Consider the following 20,747-nt stretch of genomic DNA (forward strand, 5'->3'; position numbering starts at 1 on the left):
GGTTGCTGTGTGCCTTCCCTTCTTTAAACAGTGTTCATGTTAAATACGTGCAGTTTTATAAGGTTTATGACTGTTAATGTATTGTGTATAGGATTAGGGATAGCATAGGACAAGAGTGGGACTAGAATAGTGGGGCACACTAGAGGTAGGGAATGAGAGTCTTAGAATAGGTATAGTTAGCATAAAGGGTTTTTCAGACTGGGAGGAATTACAGATGGGTGTAGAGCAGAGAAGTGGGATATAGTGATGAGACTTCCTGTTTAGTGAGGAGTAGAGATTGCCGGGAGAGACAGAGATCGTCAGAAGGGACAGAAGGGACAGACATTGTCCAGCATGGCAGAGATTTCCCGGGGACACAGAGTTTGTCAGAAGGGACAGAGACTGTCCAGTGGGGCAGAGATTGCCAGGAGAGACAGAGATTGTCCAGCGGGGCAGAGATTGTCGGACTAGGCAGAGATTACCGGGAGAAGCAGAGATTGCTAGGGAAAGCTCCAGGAATATCATTGCATGAGAACTGTGCTGCAAATGTAAGAGGATAAGATTTGTTGGATGCAGTGAAGAGCCGGAGGCAGAGAAGGGGTTAACAGGATTTACTAGAACAGGTTATTATCATACAAGGAATACTCCACTAAAAACACACATGAGCCATGCACAAAAGTGAACAGGTTGGTAGGACAGTGTTCGCACCACCCAAAGACTGAAACACAGAAAAAACAAATGTGTAAAAATACTCTGCTGTAAAAAATATGTAACAGTAAACAGCAAGTGGTAGTAAAAAGATGATAACAAAAACAGGGTATTTAGTTGATATGTTTTTTTGCAAAAAATGTGTACTAAGCCACTCCACCAACACCAAGGTATACCCATCTTAGAGCAGTCCTATCTAATGTATTTAAAACCTGATCATGTGAACAGTACCTGTATGAGCAGGGTTCAGAAAGGCAATGCCTTATGTGGATATGCTGTGCAAGACGGCTTTTTATGTGCATGGCTCACGAGAGAGGAGCGGGGATCTCCCAAAACTTGCAGAAGCAAGAGACTAATAGATTAAAAACACACATGAGCCATGCACAAAAGTGAACAGGTCGGTAGGACAGTGTTTACACCACCCAAAGACTGAAACACAGAAAAAACACAGTATAACAAACGTGTAAAAATACTCTGATGTAAAAAATATATAATGTCATTGCATGAGAACTGTTCTGCAAATGTAAGAGGATAAGATTTGTTGGATGCGGAGAAGAGCCGGAGGCAGAGAAGGGGTTAACAGGATTTACTAAAACAGGTTATTATCATACAAGGAATACTCCATGCAGGGAGAAGAGATCAATAACGGCAACAACAGGATTTTCACACAAACACAATATTTGAGAAAAAGGAGTACGAAAAAGATAACTTATCGCTTGCAGTTCTTGTTGAGGAAAGGCTGGAATATCTCCCGCTGACGTCATAGCTCATGGACAATGTCTCTGGTTCTGTTACGGAGGAACGAAAAGCACCGTCTCCCAACTGTGCCGATGTATCTGGTCCCGCTTGGCTTGAGGGTGCTGGAACATAGAACCAGTCTTTTATGTTGATTCCTCTGGAATGGCACCGAACATGAACCGTGTGCATGCTTGCAGGCCACGGCAGCGTGCGATCCTCTGAAGTAGTCTCTAGGTACGGAGCAAGTCAGATTGTCTGCCACTGAGGGCGGGAAGGAGCCGACCAGCAAGGAACGGTCTGAAGACAGCTTAGTAGGGACACCACAGTCAGTTTGCAAGTCAGAACGCTATGGGATAAATGATGTAGAGTTAGCAGTCGGAGCAGTGGGGAGGGAGTCAACCTTCTCCTTGTTCGCCTTCCCGCCAAATCTCCCTCATTCCCACGCTCAGTCCCTTTTATCTTCCCCACGCCCCCTGCTGTCCAGTGCAGAGGTCATCCCCTCACAGAAGAACCCTCCCCCGGCAACAGTGGTGACAGTCCCGATAGTTCCGGCCCCAAAGTGCACTGGAAACCGCTGACTCCGTCTCGGCTCATCTTCTTACACATCTGTAATAACAACCCTGTTGCTAAGTAAAGTTAAACTCTTAAGCATGGACATAGAATCTGGAGTCGTTTGTGAGAACCGGGAATCTGGAGCCGATATGGCTGAGGCAGAAGGAACTCCAGAATCTAAAGTGAGTGTTATACTTTATGTTTCCTTTAGTTATAACAAGGGTTATCATACCTATGATTGATCAAATATGTAACTACACAAGTCAATATGGGCAACTCAAAAGATTAATCAAACCTACAAAGAAAACTGAGCTCAAAATGCCCAGCCACTTATCACATTACAATTCCAATATAAGGCACACAGAAAAGATTTTTCGTGCAAAAAATATTTTTATTTTATTCATAAATATATTGCATAAAAGACAGACATACAAAATGACTATATGTAAGGTGGTAGATCCAAAGGCAGGAACACCTGACACATAACAGTAAATGCAACATCAGAAGGGTCACCTATCAGAATAGTGATTGGAATAGGGATAGGTAAATAAATGGAAAAAATACACCCCGGTGTTGTGAACTCTCTTAATCCGACTTTTGAGGCAAGGCTCCCTCTGGTGGATACTGCTGGTAGTGGAGCTGGTCAACATGATGTTAACCCAACAGCTGCAGAAGATAATTGGAGGAGTGGGGGTAGTGACTAGGACTACATAAGAGAGCAGACTTCTCTCAGTGGCTGCCGGTGATACTCCTTTCTTTGCTTATTGAGGATTTCTGTCTCCTGCCTGATCCTGCATTTTTCAGCTAAGTGTCATTTGCTAAACCCTTTGCATCTGATGTTGACTTGCTGTCAGGGGTCAGCTTGCTCCCTTAGGGGCTGCTGGCTCCTGCCCTGTATTTTTGTATCTTGTGTTTGTTTGCTCAGTCCCCTTTTGTATTAGCCTGTTGCTAGTTGCCAGTTCACACCTGAGTGCTGATATAATGATATAATGGGGGCGAGGTTTGTGCAAACCTCAGTATTTTTGTACATCAGTCATGTTGGAATTGTTAGGGTTTTTGCGTGATTGCAGACAGTGCCTTTTCTGTCCTGTCCTATCTAGTCAGTGTGGGCCCCATCATTTGCTCAGTCTATTTTCTGTCTGTGTTTGTGCTTCATCTTGTTTCACCAACAATATATGTTTGGGGGTTGTCTATTCCTTTGGGGATCTGCTCCGGGGCAGTTTAGATTTCACCTTTCTGTCTTTAGGATTAGTTAGTCCTCCGGCTGTGACAAAGTGTCTAGGGCAACGTAGGAACGCTCCACGGCTACTGCTAGTTGTGTTGTTAAGATCAGGGGTCTGCAATCCACTGAGCGACCAACCTCTCTGGTGTTCTGGTGGCATAGCCTATTGCGCTCTCCTCCTCGGTGACCCATTCATAACACCCCGGATTCTAGAGAGGCAATGTGTGGGTAAGAAGTGCCCAATCACTAGCACATGTTCACCTCTGGTTGTTTCAAACCATGAATCGGGGAAAGACAGAAAATACATATGACTATCTAGCTACAATAGCCACCATCTGTCCTAATCCCTTCTCACTATGCTGTGGACACACCACTGATATAATGCCACGGAAAGTTCCTTACCCATGTGGGTGGTCAGATGGTCCTGCCTGTGCCCCAACGCATTTCGCAAGTCCTCCACACAGGCGCCCGGCACAACAGTCACTATTTAAGAGGACGCAGGGCTGAGAAGTATTACAGTCTGAAACAAATTTTCTATTATTAATAAAACTTCCCAGGCCATAATATTTAAGTTTAAATGCCTGTACTCACATAAGATAACATTGTAATACGAAATAGATTTATTGTAGTTAGTCATATACAATAGGCAGGCGTATAGGTAATTTATTCTAATGGGGCATGTATAAAGGATGACTCATATAAATGTCTAACTAGAAGTGAACATGTGTTAGTGATTGGGCACTTCTTACCCACACATTGCCACTTTAGAATCCGGGGTGTATTTTTTCCATTTATGTACCTATCGCTTTGGATCTACCACCTTACGTATACTCATTTTGTATGTCTGTCTTTTATGTAATATATTTATGAATAAAATAAAAATATTTTTTGCACAAAAAAATCTTTTTTGTGTGCCTCATATTGGAATTGTAATGTGATAAGTGGCTGGGCATTTTGAACTCAGTTTTCTTTGTAGGTTTGATTTATGTTTCCTTTGTGGGGTGCCAGGGTGTGGGAAAGCAACACCTCCCGCGGCACAACTGGCACCCTGGCCTCCTCACAGTGCCAGGTATCGTTCCATTTATGTAAATATTGATGGCTGCAGTTCCCTCCACAGCCAGGAGGCCATATTGCTCTGCTGCACATAGTAAAGCCGCAAAGAGGTGAACTTCTTGAGAAATCTATCAAATGATAAGCTTTATCACTGCATCCAACATGGGAAAGAAGAAGTAGCATCACTAAATGAGATCGCCAGAAAAAAGGAAGTGGAACAGTGCAGAACTGGTGTTTATAATGAATTCATGCTTGTTCACTGGATGCCTTGATTATTTCAAACTGATTCTAACATTAGCCAATTCTAGGGGATGTGTCATCAGACAAAAGGCCTATCTTTTAAATCCGATTTTTGTGGTTCATATTTTTTTTAACATTTTGGAAAGATTTTTTTTTCATATCATAATCTTTACTAAAAAAAAGAAAGAAAAAGAAAAAAAATTATATATACAGTATATATATAGTGGTATGGCGACTGGTCATGTGGTTAATAGGCGGTATGTATCGCAGAGATGGATGGCCCTGTGATGGAAGCCTGAGCTTGTTGTGTTTTGCTCGACAGATCTACTGCTGAGGGTTACTATACATTAGGAAAGCTTCCAGGTGACTTGGAGAGATGGGTGGGTCCAGTCACCTGCATACCCCACCCAAGGGGGTATGTCTGAACACACAAGATGGAGTCCGTGTTTGTTGTGCACGGGCAGTGCTGGCTAGGCTGAGCCAGATAGAGGAGGCCTGTGGTATGGCTCTGGAGAGGATGCCTCTGAGGACAAGAGGCATCCGGGAACCTATGCGGCCGTCCTGGATGGTTAACGGACCCTAATTTGTGTTAGGCACATCGATGCTCAGCGAGGACAGTGGGTGCTGCAAATCCTAACGAGGCCGGATGGTTCACTGGGTGCTGCATGTTTCAAGTCCCTGAGATTCTGTTTATGCTGTGTTAATAAGCCGAGAGGACTTTTGTTTTAACCCTGAGTGTCCCAGTGTAAGATTCAACGACCAGACAAGTGAGTACTCACCATCCACATATAGTGGAGAAATATTACAATATACTTATATATATATATATACATACACTGTATATATGTAAATGTCTCGCCCCTGAGGGTTCAGTCACCACAGAGGTACTGCACCTCCTCCTGAGGTGTAGTATCCCACTTCCCAGGTAAGATGGAACACCTGACCAGCCTCCAACACTCACATCCAACACAAACACTTTAGAATAGCAGAGCACCTTTTGTGGCTCCCTGCTTGGAACACAAAGAGTGCTGGGTGGTGGGTGGAGCCGAGATGACACAAGAGAGCCGGAGAATGTTAGGAAGTAGTCAGTTGGTGAGAGAAGATCCCCAGAGAGGGATGGAATGAAAGGAAGTGCTGCAGCAGACTTCAGTGACCTGGAGCTGCTGGCACGGGAAAGAGCAATAGAAAGCCTGATTCTTCAGAAGGAAGAAAGATTAGTGTGGAACGTAAGGAGAAGAGAACTAAGGACTAGGGTCAGAGCAGAGCCCTTCCTGAAGTTTGAAGCGCATGGCTGGAGTCCGGTCTCCGAGGCTGTTTATGGATACTAATGTTCCTGCAGCAGAAACCGTAGGAATAGGAGCTGTGACCACTCTATTCCCACAAAAGACTCGAAGACACGGTGGCAACCTAAGTGTGAGCCGGGACATGACGGATGGAGTCCCTGAAGCAGGCTACAGTCACTTGCCATGCGAGTGGAGTGTCACGATGACCTGTCCTGTGTGACGCGACCCGCAGGCCGGTAACTAAAACAGCAAGACGTGGCACGTGATACTGTCCTGTGTGACACGGCCCGCAGGCCGGTAACTAAAACAACAAGACACAGGGAAAGGGGAAACAGTTACAACGGTGGGCCCTGCGATAGGGAAAGGGGACGTGGAGACCTCCTGCACTCCCCTGAATCAGTGTCCCTAACGCTCCTAACGTTCCCTATGCCGGTTCCACACCGGGCGCCGCTCAGGAACCTGTCGCCCTAGCACACCCTACACCTATCCCTTGCTAGGGAGCTGGGTGGCGCAGGCACTGGCCCCACCACTGTACTAATACACACTAAGGAATAACACAAACAGGGAAATACCACTTAAGCTTTACTCTGTTGCACTTGCTCCTGGCAACAGAGTCCACCACCAGAATGCAGCTCTCCTCCTGAATCGCTGCCACCAAGCTCTGTCAGAGCTACAAGGAAATCCCCTATGACTCCTTCCACACCAGGGCTAAGACAGTGCTGCAAGGAATGTTCTCCAGCTCCTTCCTCCACCAAGGATGGTTGAAATGAACACTATCACCAACACTGATTGCAACACCTGTGACTCTTTTATAGCAGAGCCAGCAATCTCACCTGCATTATAATCATGTGCACTTAACTAAAGAAACAGAGTGCAATGACGCGCACCACCACCGGGGGCAAACTTAGAACAAACGACACCACAGTGCAATAATCCTAATGGCCACCGGGGCAAAAACCACACTTAAGCACAGCTTAAGAAAAAAAATGGTTACCTGTGCTTTTTATCAGTCCTGATCCAGCATGGATCATGACATGGAGTTTGAGTAACAACAAGCAGAAGGAAATTCAGTGTAACTCAGTACTGCAAGTACCTCAGATAAGTGCTAGAAAGGAGACGTTCAGAACAGGCACATGAAAGGGAGTGCTGGAAAGGGTAATTCCATCTGCCTGGGAGTTGGCTGAGCCCCTTGTCTGGAGACTGCGGCATTGAAGCGGGCACCTGTCTGTGCCAAGAACGTGAGTAAAAGAACTGGAACTGCACTCAGCTATCTCCTTGCCTTTTTCCTGCACCAACCCACTCAGCACTGCTATATCTCTGTGCCTAACACTGCACCCTTTCCCTCAACACCTATTACTACTGCCCTGGGACTACAGCTCCACCTTTTGGGAGCTTCAACATCATTGCTGCACCACACCATCTGTCCCAGAGAAGCAATCCTGCAGCGCTGGCCAAATTGACCAGAAACCACAGGTGGCATCACGAATCATCTCAATAACTTTATCCCCATCACTCTACCCCTTTTACATTGACCGCCTGAGGCCACGGACCGGGTCCCTGCCACTGTGACATCTCCCACTGAAATCAACGGGCCCGGTACCGAGTACCCCATGGCCTCTGGGGGGGGGCGAGTCATATATATATGTATATATGTAATATTTCTGCGCAGATTCTGCATCTCTTGTCAGAAAACGCAGTGTAAATTCCGCACGGCTTTTATGCAGATTTCATGCGTATTTGATGTGGTTTTTCATGCTGATTTTTACATGCCATGTTCAAATTTATGTTTGCACACACAAAACAAATATAAGTGAATATATATGTGTGTATATATATATATATATATATATATACTGTATAGTACAATCCCCGCAAGTACACAAGATGGTGCAAATGACAGTCTCACCCTTCCGCTAGCTCACCATGTTTAGAACATCTGCAACTTCAGGGTATCCTGGGCCAACTACCCAAGCCATACGATATATATAGCAGTCCTTATGTCAGTAATACATGGTTTCACTAAGGCTACTTTCACACTTCAGGTTTTCGGCGTCAGGCGCGATCCGGCGTCGTGCTGGAACGCCGGATCCGGCAAATGTTTAGTAAAACCGGATGTGACGGATCAGGTTTTCTGCCGGATCCGTCTTTTTCTTGACAGACAAAACCGGATCCGTCTCATCCGGTTCATCCGTTTTTCTATCCGTTTTTCGACGGATTACGCCGGATCCGGTTTTTAAAATTGACCCTTGTGGCCTTCCGAACGGGATTGGCTACTGGAAAACTATATATAGCATGTTCCTACAGCCCTTCTTTGACAGGTTGTAGAGGAGAAAGTGCAGGTTGGAGAGAAGAGCAAGTTACTGGCGAAGATGGATGTTGTCATTGGAAATATTTTGAAGAATTTGGCGGATTTTATAGCGGAGGCGAATCGTTTGAGGGTGATTCATAGAATCGTAGAGTTGGAAGGGACCTCCTGGGCCATCTGGTCCAACCCCCTGCTCAAAGCAGGATTCGCTAAATCATCCCAGTTAGATGTCTGTCCAGCCTCTGTTTGAAGACTTCCATTGAAGGAGAACTCACCACTTCTCGTGGCAGCCTGTTCCACTCATTGATCACTCTAACTGTCAAAAAGTTTTTTCTAATATCTAATCTGTGTCTCCTCCCATTCAGCTTCATCCCATTGCTTCTAGTCTTTCCTTGTGCAAATGAGAATAAAGTTGATCCTTCTACAATGTGACAGCCCTTTAGATATTTGTAGACAGCTATTAAGTCTCCTCTCAGTCTTCTCTTTTGCAAACTAAACATTCCCAAATCCTGCAACCTTTCCTCATAAGACAGGGTTTGCAGACCGGTCACCATTCTGGTCGCTCTTTTCTGAACTTGCTCCAGTTTGTTGATGTCTTTTTTAAAATGTGGTGCCCAAAATTGGACACAATATTCCAGATGAGGTCTGACCAAAGAGGAGTAGAGGGAAATAATTACTTCACGTGATCTAGACTGTATGCTTCTGTTAATACATCCTAGAATTGCATTTGCCTTTTTTGCTGCTGCATCACACTGTTGACTCATATTCAGTCTGTGATCTATTAGTATACCCAAGTCTTTTTCACATGTGCTGTCACTTAGCCCTATTCCTCCCATTCTATATATGCTTTTTTCATTTTTATTGCCCAGATGTAGTACTTTGCATTTCTCCCTGTTAAAAACCATTCTGTTAGTTGCTGCCCACTTCTCCAGTTTATTTAAATCTTTTTGAATCCTCTCTCTCTCTTCTCTAGTATTAGCTATCCCTCCTAGCTTTGTGTCATCAGCAAATTTAATCAGTTTACCCTCAATTCCTTCATCTAAATCGTTGATAAAGATGTTGAACAATACAGGGCCCAGGACAGAGCCCTGTGGTACCCCACTTGAGACATTCTTCCAACTGGATGTGCAGCCATTTACGACCACTCTTTGGGTCCGATCACTAAGCCAGTTATGAATCCACCTAACAGTTGCCTTGTCCATTCCATACTTAGTCATTTTTTCAATAAGGATTGTATGAGAGACTTTGTCAAATGCTTTGCTGAAGTCAAGATATACTATATCTACAGCATTTCCTTGATCCACCCAATCAGTAATACCATCATAGAAGGAAATTAAATTAGTCTGACATGACTTATTAGTTACAAACCCATGCTGACTCTGTTTAATCACTTCATTCTTATCCAGGTATTGACATACATGTTGTTTAATAATTTGTTCAAAGATCTTTCCTGGTATAGAAGTCAGACTCACCGGCCTATAGTTGCCTGGGTCCACCTTCTTCCCCTTTTTGAAGATAGGAACAACATTTGCTCTTCTCCAGTCTTCTGGCACTTCTCCTGTTCTCCAAGAATTTTCAAAGATTATGGAGAGGGGTTCAAAAATTTCTTCTGCCATCTCCTTCAGTACTCTGGGGTGTAATTCATCTGGACCTGGAGACTTGAATACATTTAGGTTAGCTAAGTGTTTCCTCACTATCTTTCTGTTTATAGATATCCTGGATTCTTCTATTCCCTTAATAGGACAGTGAATAACAGTAGATGTTACATTTCCTTTCTGAGAGAAAACAGATGCAAAATAGGAATTTAAAAGTTCAGCCTTCTCAACATCCTGTCTTACCATTTCATCATTTTCATCCTGTAAAAATCCTATAGCATCTTTGACTTTTCTTTTACTTTTGACATATCCCCAAAATCCTTTATTATTGCTTTTGACATCTCTTGCAAGCCTCAATTCATTTTCAGCTTTAGATAATCTGATTTGTGCCTTGCAGGTTCTGCAGACAGCATTATATTCTTCTTTAGATATGCCTCCTTCTTTCCATTTTATAAACATTTTTTGCTTCCTTTTTAGCATGTGCTTAAGTTCTGTGTTCATCCATCCTGGTTTCCTTAAATGCTTCCTATTCTTCCCTCTTTTCGGAATTGTTAACAACTGTGCTTTGAGAATTTCATTTTTCAAGATTTCCCATCCTTCCTGGACATTTTTGTCTTTAAGGATATCCAGCCATTGGATCCCTCCAATTCTCTTTCTGAATCCCTTAAAATCTGCCTTTCTGAAATCTAACCTTGACGTCTGAGTCTTCACAGGCCTTCCGCCTCTAGTTATCCAAAATTCTAAAATAGCATGGTCGCTACCTCCTAGGGTCCCAGCCACTTTTACCTCCTCAACCATTTCCTCCCTGTTTATAAGGATTAGATCCAAGGTAGCAGTTCCCCTTGTTTTCTCCTTTACCTTTTGGAAGATAAAGTTGTCAGCAAGAGAGGATAAGAATTTCCTTGACCTGTTAGTTTTGCCTGAGAGAGATTCCCAACAAATGTCTGGATAGCTGAAATCTCCCATGACAACTATGTCATATTTTTTGGAGAACTTGGCCATTTGATGCATAAAGAGTTCATCCATATCTTCAGCTTGTAGTAAATGCCTACAATGGTGTCCTTTCCATTGTTCTGTCCTTGTATTCTTACCCAAACAGTTTCCACAGAACTCCCAGTCTCTGAAGCTTCAATCTCTGTGCAGATATACGCATTTCTAACATACAATGCGACACCCCCTCCTCGTTTATCATGTCTGTTTCTTGCAAATAAGTTGTATCCTTCTAGTCTTGTATTCCAATCATGTGTATTGTCCCACCAAGTTTCAGTGATTCCAATGACATCATATTTCTTTTCCTGTGTTAGTAGTTCCAATTCTCCTTGTTTGTTGCCCATGCTTTGTGCATTAGTATAGAAACATTTTAGTTTGTGATTGGTTTCTCTTTCTCCAATATTTTTTTTAATTAGATTCTTTCGTCTTTGTTCTTCCTTTCCACTTCTAATAGCAGAGTTCTCAGTAGCATTTGTCAGGTGTATGGCTTTTTCTGGTCTTTTGCTTCCCTTCCCATGTTGTTCTAGTTTAAAGCTCTCCTTACAAGTGTAGCAAGGCGACTTCCAAATACCTGCTTTCCAGTCTTCGTAAGGTGCACCCCATCTCTAGCAAGTAGTCCATCGTATAAGTAGTTCACTCCGTGATCCAGAAATCCAAATCGTTGCTGACGGCACCATCGACGTAGCCAGTTGTTCACCTGCAGAATCTTATTCCACCTCCTTGTTCCATGGCCATCCACTGGGAGGATGGAAGAGAAGACCACCTGCGCTCCCAGTTCTTTCACTTTCTTGCCTAAGTCTTCAAAGTCTCTGCAGATGGTTTCCAGGTCGTTTCTTGCGGTGTCATTTGTCCCCACATGTAGTAGCAGGAATGGGTAGTCATCTGTAGGTCTGAAGAGTCCTGATATCCTGTCAGACACATCTTTAATTTTTGCACCTGGAAGACAGCACATTTCTCTTGAAGTTATATCCGGTCTGCAGATAGCGGCCTCTGTTCCTCTCAACAGGGAATCCCCCATGATTGTTCTGGAGAAGGAGAGAGCGAGACAGCAGCGCATCAGGCATCGTAGACGACGTTTGTGGATCCACCCCATCACAGCCAAGAGAATGACGCGTGGGGTCTATTCTACACTCTGCATGGACCTTCGACGAAACCCGGATAAATTTTTTGGATATGTTAGGATGAAAATGGAGAATTTTGATTACTTGGTGGAGCGCATTGCACACCTCATAAGAAAAGCGGACACTTATTGCCGCTTCTCTGTTTCACCCGCAGAGCGTCTGATGGTGACTTTAAGGTAAGCCACATTTATTGGATGTGATCGCATCAGAGCACACTTTCACTGCAATCTTGTTGGTGGTAGTTTGTATCTCCAAGTGTTATAGCTCAGTTTTGGTATGTAATGCTGTGATTTAAAACTAATTTATTGTTTTTTAATTCCCCACAGATTTCTTGCAACTGGAGAATCCCTTTCGTCACTGCATTTCCAGTACAGACTCGGGATTTCCACCATAACTGGAATTGTGAAGTACACATGCCGTGCACTGTGGGACTCCTTAGCTGAAGAGTTTTTACCAGAGCCCACAACAGAGAGGTGGATTGAAATTGCTGACAAGTTTCAACAGATATGTCAGTTTCCCAACTGCTTGGGCGCTGTGGACGGGAAACATATCCGCATTGTAAAGCCAGCTGGATCGGGATCGGAATATTTCAATTACAAGAAATATTTTTCAATTGTCCTCATGGCCATCGCTGACGCGGAATACAAATTTATTGCGGTTGATATTGTTGCCTATGGCCGCTCCAATGACTCTCAAGTTTTCAAACTGTCTGCCATGGGGCGTAAACTGTATGGAAACACCTTCCAGTTTCCACCACCTAGACCGCTGCCGCAAACATCTGGTCCACCTATGCCATTTGTCTGTGTAGGGGATGAAGCCTTCCAGCTGTCAGAACACCTTTTGAAACCGTACTCTAGCAGAGGATTGACAAGACCAAAACACATTTTTAATTACCGCCTCACAAGAGCAAGAAGAATGGTTGAATGTATCTTTGGTATTCTGACAGCCAAATGGCGGGTCCTATTGACTGCGATCAACCTCAAGAAAGAAACTGTGGACGAGGTGATCAAAGCGTGCGTGGTACTCCACAATTTTGTTATCTGCAAGGAACCCATTTCCATTGAGGACACCTCTGAAGAAACCACCTTGCAAGATTACCATGACATTACCACTAGAAGTTCTGTGATGGTTTCAGTAATGAGGGACAATTTTGCACTATACTTTATGTCACCTCAAGGCAGAGTACACTGGCAGGATGACAGAGTGTGAAAGATTTGTGCCCAACCAAACTTGTGTACCTTCTGTACCAACAGTATATACCTTTGCCAACCAAAGTTGGCTATCTTGTCATGGTCTCTATTTTTAGCTTTAGGCCACAGGTGTGTACCTGGTTGTGTTTTATGCAAAGTATTTCACCTTTTAACAAAAGTTGTGTACATTGTTATGAAATCACCAACAATAAACACAACTTTTTAGGTGAAATACTTTGCTTCAAACACAACCAGGAACACAACTGTGGCAAAAAGCTAAAATTTACCCACAGTTATATACCTAGTTTTGAATACCATTTCACCTTTTAAATACCCTGTATTTAACCTTTTTCGCCGCAGAAAGAAATGACAGACAACCAGTGTAAAATAATTTAACTTTTATTGAAAAATGTTTTTTTTAGTAAACTTTTTTAAAATTTTAATAAACTTGTTTAATAAAGCTTTGAAACCATAAAACTGGTCATTTTTATTTAAATACACACTATAAATCTGTGTAGTGTGTGGTGGAAATACTGCTGGAGGGGCTGCGGGACACTTCGACACTGGGAGTGTGGAGAGAGGACTGGGATCGTGGTGGGGAAGGAATAGTTAGAGGTGAAGGTGTGGAAAAAACTACAGAATGGGTGGACATGTGGGAAGCAGAAGAGGTGGTGGGTGGTGGAGTGGAGGGTTGGGCAGGGACTGTAGGAGCAGATGATGTTGATGGCAAGTTGTATGGGGAAGGAGTTTGGTACGGGGCAGGTTGCTGGAAGTGGGGAGATGTCTGGTACGGGGCAGGTTGCTGGAAGTGGGGAGATGTCTGGTACTGGGGAGGTTGCTGGTACTGGGGAGTTTGCAGGTACTGGGGAGTTTGCAGGTACTGGGGAGTTTGCAGGTACTGGGGAGTTTGCAGGTACTGGGGAGGTTGCAGGTACTGGTGAGGTTGCTGGTACTGGTGAGGTTGCTGGTACTGGGGAGGTGGATGGTGCTGGGGAGGTGGATGGTGCTGGGGAGGTGGATGGTGCTGGGGAGGTGGATGGTGCTGGGGAGGTGGATGGTGCTGGGGAGGTGGATGGTATGTAATAGGAGGGGGAGGATGGAAAGTGGCTGGAGGGGGTGTAGATGTAATAGGAGGGGGAGGATGGAAAGTGGCTGGAGGGGGTGCAGGTGGAGGAACTACTGTGGTGGGAGGAGGAGGATGGGAGGTAACTTGCTGGAGAGCAGCGTGGCATGAATGCATTACATGCATCTGCTGGGCAGGAGAGAGCGTTTCCATGCGCTCCACAACAGACCTGAAAAAGGTGTGGTTTGGCGAAGATCTTGCTTCTGAATGCATGGTTTGCAGAAGTGTCTTCACCTCCAGAATGCTGGAGTTGATCTGCTGATAGCCTGCGGAGATTTGCTCTGACAAGACTTTTAGACAGTTCTGGAAAGATGCATTCAGATGCAAGAACTCTGGCGCATAAGTCTTTTCCTGACCCCTCTGCCGCTGCCGCCCAGTACCCGCAGGTGTACTAGAGGTGGCAGGGCAGAAGGGTGGGGTAAAGGGAAAGCGATCTCCTCACCAGCAGCTTCATGTAATGTAGGCGGCCACGATGCTCCTGTGCTGGTGGATGGGACAGATGGGTCGAATGTGTGGGAAGGCTGGGAAGGTGCAGATGTACCGGGGCGGTCGAAGTGTCCCTCGGTGCCGGTCTCCTCAGGGATCGCCTCAGAAGGGTCCAATCGTGCAGGCTCCCGAGTGCTGCTCACCGTGCTGTGGAATAAAGAGAAAAAAAACAATTAAAATAGTGACATGGTATGGCCCTGGCTGAAAAAAAGAAAGTTACATCTAAACATTTTTTTGTCACATGTGGTGTGTAATATTTACCTTCTGGTGAGCATTGTCTCCCGGAGGAACGACAGGGCTCGTGCGTACTTGTACTTGCTCCTGCGTCCTCCAGATCCACTCGGGGCCCGCATCTCTTTATTGAACTCCTTCTTGAAACGATCCCTCACAGACCGCCACCGCTTCACAATTCTCTCCCCTGAAACGAGAAAGGACAAAGTGGTTAGTATACAACATCAGTGTTTCCCAAACTCCAGTCCTCATGGTCCCCAGGGGTCATGTTTTCAGGATTTCCAAAGTAAATAGAAATCCTGAACACATGATCCGTGGGGACCATGAGGACTGGAGTTCGGGAAACACTGGTTTAAATCAAGCAACCGGTACTGTATATACTTACGCTCTTTAATCTGGGCCCGAGCTTCGAGGTCCTCCCAGCGGTCCACAAGGAGCGAACAGATTTCCTCCCAGAGTCGTCGGGTAACGATCAGGTCAGCGTGGCGTCGGTCAGCCATATTCCAGAGCGGCTCCCTTTCTCTGACGAGATCGATGAGGCGGTCCACATCAATCCCTCCATCCTCACTGTCAGAGTCGGGAGCACGCTGTGAAGGCTGTTAAAGAAAAAGACAAAAATAACATAATTAGCCTCCACAAAAGAAATGAAATAAAAAGTGCAAAAAAAAAAAAAAATAAAATATTTATACTTACACGCTGGTGACCGCCGCGTTGCTGTCGCCGACGACCCTGGGAGGCACTGCGAGGACCTCTTGGCCGAGCACCAGATTGGGAAGACTAGAGAAGAAAACAAAAAATGTTATGTCTTTGGATGTAGCCATTTGTTTGCTGTGTGTGGTCTGCAGAACATTGTTTTCTATGTGTTGTGTGTAGTGTGATGTTGTGTTTCTGCGTTTGATGCAAAAAACTTACCAATTGTGAGCCCACTCCAAGTGTCTGTCCACCCCTTCCTTCTTCTTCTGGGAGCTCCTCTTCATCTTGTGATTCCTGTTTTGAAATAAAATGCAATGAATACACATATATTACAGAGATGATGGATTTTGGAAATAAAAACTTACCGTCAAACGCTGACGATGCGAGGGAGGGCTCCCAGAAGATGTGCTGTCTTCCTCATGGCCAGACTCCATGGCTGTGGGTGGTGTTTCTGCTGCTGCCATTGCTGCTGCTGCTGCATCTATTGGGCGGCTGTTGAATAAAGAGAAACAAAGGGCCAATGAATATCTTGATATTCCATAGCCCTAGTTTGGAGGAATGGGGGATTTGATAATTACCGTCTCTCATCTGCTGCTGGACTCCCCTCCCGTTGTTCAGCATGCTGCTCCATTTGCGGTGGTGCTGATGGTGCTGCTGCTTCAGATGTCTGCTGCCTTCTCCTGCTCCTGGTTCTTGGCTTGGGTGGCATATTGGGTGTGGCTGAGGGTCCCATTGTCTTGCTTTTATATATGTCCTGTGGGCAGAGCTACTGAGCATGCTCAGACCAAAGAAACCGGATCCGGCCGCCGGATCCGGCTGTCGCCGGATCCGGCGCATTGCGGCGCTCATAGGCTTTCATTGTATGAAAAAGCCGGACACGCCGGAACCGGCGTGACCGGCTTTTTCGACGGATACAAAAACGTTACAGTCACCGTTTTTTCCAGACGCCGGATCGCGTCACATTGCCGGATCCGGCGAAAATCGGATGAAACGCATGGCCATCCGGCTCGATCCGGCTCTAATGCAAGTCAATGGGGGGGGAAACCAGATCCGGCATTGCATTTCTACGGATCCGGTTTTAGTCAAAAGCGCCGGATCGCGCCTGAAGCTGAAAACCTGATGTGTGAAAGAGGCCTAAGAGACCACCATTCACATTTGCTGCTTAAAGCTGAAGTGTATGTTGGTGAGTAACCCACGGAACATGCAGGATCTAATCCATTACCATCGTAGACCACCAGGAATATTCACATTTTGTCTATCCCAGGGAAATTTTTGGCGGGCACCCACAGAGAGGAGGTAGCGTCAAGCTTTGGAGGATGACAACGCACAGTGAGGTAAGATATGTGACACTGACCAGGTGACCTGAGTGTCCCAACTTGGGTTCTCCAAATGTCTTCATGGGTTCAGTGATGGGCAGTGGAGCAGATTTGCATGCCTGGATTAAAGATGGATTTTTGGCTTTACAGATATCATCATCACTGTCGCCATTGGGGATTACAATCTAAATTCCCTACAATTATGTCTTTGGAGTGTGGGAGGAATCCGGAGAACCTGGAGGAAACCCCTGCAAACATGGAGAGAACATACAAACCCTTGCAGATGTTGTCCTTGGTGGGATTTATGTTCATTCAGGACCAAATTTCTACAAAGCTACAGAGCTAACCACTGAGCCACCAGGCTAACTGTTAAATGTACCTGATCAGCAGGAATATTAACTACTGAACTATCTCAAACCACCAGGGAAATAAAATTTTTGTGTCACTCTAAACACAAATGAATTTTAATCCCAAAGACAACCTAAATCATCAGGGATATCCTAGGCATTGTGCCCTTTAGACAATATCTTTTTTTACATGGTGTCTTGATGGATCACTTGGAATCACACTGATGTGAGTTGGGCAGCAGTTACTGAAGTTTCCTGCACTGTCCCCACAGGTGATAAGAAGAATTATGCAGCTAAGCCACAAGCTACAGCAATTGGTGAACCATCTTAAACTATAAGTGTTGTTGATCCATAAGGAGACACAGCATTGTATCTTAATTAACCAGACAACTATTTTTAGCAAGCCAGATAGAATTAGACTGTTATCTATGTGTTGACTTTTGAATTTAAGCATTTCTTTCTGGTTGGTCAAGAAAACAGAATTTTGCCTGTGTAAGACTGTAATATTGACATTTGATGTAACTTACTGTGCTCTCATCCTTGATGACTAGTGATGTTTACTGATATGCTAATTATGTAATGTGTAGGCCAGATAGTTTAGTGACTTCGAAAACAGAGGAGGAAAAAAATATGCAAATACATTAAATGATCAAGTAATGCTACTTGATGTCATCTCTATTCATACACTTTATATCAATACTGAATGAAGGAAACTTGTTACGTATAAGAAGAGGTTACATGCCTCTATAGAGAGAGACAGAGAGAGAGACAGAGATTCTGCCAAGACAGCCAGACATCCAGGGGACCCTACAGGACTGCTGCCAAGACATCATGGCTCCATAATGTATTATTCTACAGGATGCAAGCTTAGGGGACTTCAGCCCTAGCTGGAATTATACAGATCTTCTCCATTGACCATCGCTGAACCAATGAAACGTTCGGAGAAGCCAGATTATGACCCTCTGGTCAACTGGCTTTGTACCTCAATGGACTGTCATCTTCCTAAGCTTGTTATTACCTCCTCTCTGTGTGCATGCCACAGGCGGGGTAATCTACCCTGGAAGATGAAGCCAGGTTGAGACCCTCCAGTCAACTGACCTTTGCATCTGAATGGACTGTAATCTTCCTACACTTGTCATTACCTCTTCTCTGTGTGCTCACCATAGATGGGGTATTCGATCCTGGATGCTCTGAAGAAAGAGCTGCCATAAACCTGGTGAATCAGCGGAAGGGTGAGACTCTGTAATGTGCAATATCTTGGGGTATTTTGCTGTTCTATGTGGTATCTGCCTGTATCGCTTTCTCACTGATTTTAAATGTGGTACTTGGATCATTGTATTGGTATGTGACCTTAGTTTTGAGTTTTTCAATTGCACATATACACTCACTGGCCACTTTATTAGGTACACCTGTCCAACTGTGTGTTAAGACTTAATTTCTAATCAGCCAATCACATGGCGGCAACTCAGTGCATTTAGGCATGTAGACATGGTCAAGACAATCTCCTGCAGTTCAAACCGAGCATCAGTATGGGGAAGAAAGGTGATTTGAGTGCCTTTGAACGTGGCATGATTGTTGGTGCCAGAAGGGCTGGTCTGAGTATTTCAGAAACTGCTGATCTACTGGGATTTTCACGCACAACCATCTCTAGGGTTTACAGAGAATGGTCCGAAAAAGAAAAAAAATCCAGTGAGCGGCAGTTCTGTGGCCGGAAATGCCTTGTTGATGCCAGAGGTCAGAGGAGAATGGGCAGACTGGTTCGAGCTGATAGAAAGGCAACAGTGACTCAAATTGCCACCCGTTACAACCAAGGTAGGCAGAAGAGCATCTCTGAACCCACAGTGCGTCGAACTTTGAGGCAGATGGGCTACAGCAGCAGAAGACCACACTGGGTACCACTCCTCTCAGCTAAGAACAGGAAACTGAGGCTACAATTTGCACAAGCTCATCGAAATTGGACAGTAGAAGATTGGAAAAACGTTGCCTGGTCTGATGAGTCTCGATTTCTGCTGCGACATTCGGATGGTAGGGTCAGAATTTGGCGTAAACAACATGAAAGCATGGATCCATCCTGCCTTGTATCAACGGTTCAGGCTGGTGGTGGTGGTGTCATGGTGTGGGGAATTTTTTCTTGGCACTCTTTGGGCCCCTTGGTACCAATTGAGCATCGTTGCAACGCCACAGCCTACCTGAGTATTGTTGCTGACCATGTCCATCCCTTTATGACCACAATGTACCCAACATCTGATGGCTACTTTCAGCAGGATAATGCGCCATGTCATAAAGCTCGAATCATCTCAGATTGGTTTCTTGAACATGACAATGAGTTCACTGTACTCAAATGGCCTCCTCAGTCACCAGATCTCAATCCAATAGAGCATCTTTGGGATGTGGTGGAACGGGAGATTCGCATCAGGGATGTGCAGCCGACAAATCTGCGCCAACTGTGTGATGCCATCATGTCAATATGGTCCAAAATCTCTGAGGAATGCTTCCAGCACCTTGTTGAATCTCTGCCACGAAGAATTGAGGCAGTTCTGAAGGCAAAAGGGGGTCCAACCCGTTACTAGCATGGTGTACCTAATAAAGTGGCCAGTGAGTGTATATGGGGGGATAATTTCCATAGGTGTGTTTTAGGTTTGAATACGCTAATCCATCTTTGTATGGACAGACTTGTTTATGTGACTACACATGGGTTTTGCATATTGAAATGATATAGTAGTGTGTCCCCCTATTTGTGATGTGGGACTTTGGCATTATTATGTGTAGCGTTATGTGTGGACATGTCATTGCATTTGTTGGAATATATGGCCTCCTGCTTATTTGTATTGCAAGCATACTATAAACTCATGATTTGACGCGCAGGGTTGTCCTTTGCATACGTGCAATAACTTTGTAAGCACGTCATCGTCTTATTCTCGGATTTCAAGCACTTTATTTATTATTTTTTAAGGCTTGATATGTGGGTTTGTCTTCTGCGTTTGCGCCATAATTCACTGCCAGTATTTATTGCTTTTATTATGCAAGCGCGTCATCCTTTTGTGCCTGGACCGCAGGCGCGTCATCTTTCAGGGCCTGACACGCAGGTTTGTTTACTGCGCATGCGCGGCGATTTAGTACCTACATATATTGCTTTCATTATTTAAGCGCGTCATCCTCCTGTGCTTGGAACCTGGTTCTATTCTCTGCGTATGTGCAGTAACCTGATACATACACACATTACCCTCATCACACAGCAGACGCCGCACTCAGGTGACGGCGCTTGCTGTTGTGATTGCAATTGCAATTGCACTACATAAGGGGCTTGTGGATACAACTGGCTACTCCCCTGATGAAGCTGCAGGTTGCAGCGACACGCGTTGGGTGCTGGCGGGCAGTGTGATCTCCCTCGGTAAATATTATGTGATTCTTATTGATTGCTTTTTGTTCTCTTTCTCCTTTTTTTTTTAATTTTTTTTTTTACATGGATGGAATGATTTTTGTTCATTACATGGCCTGTCTGAACACATTATTACTATGTAAAATTGACATTGTCTCTTTTCACCCACATATGTGTATCAGGCACAGTGCCTCTT

This window comes from Dendrobates tinctorius, unplaced genomic scaffold (assembly GCF_039654945.1).
Source record: "Dendrobates tinctorius isolate UK_male_01 unplaced genomic scaffold, ASM3965494v1 ptg000315l, whole genome shotgun sequence".
Lineage (NCBI taxonomy): Eukaryota > Metazoa > Chordata > Amphibia > Anura > Dendrobatidae > Dendrobates > Dendrobates tinctorius.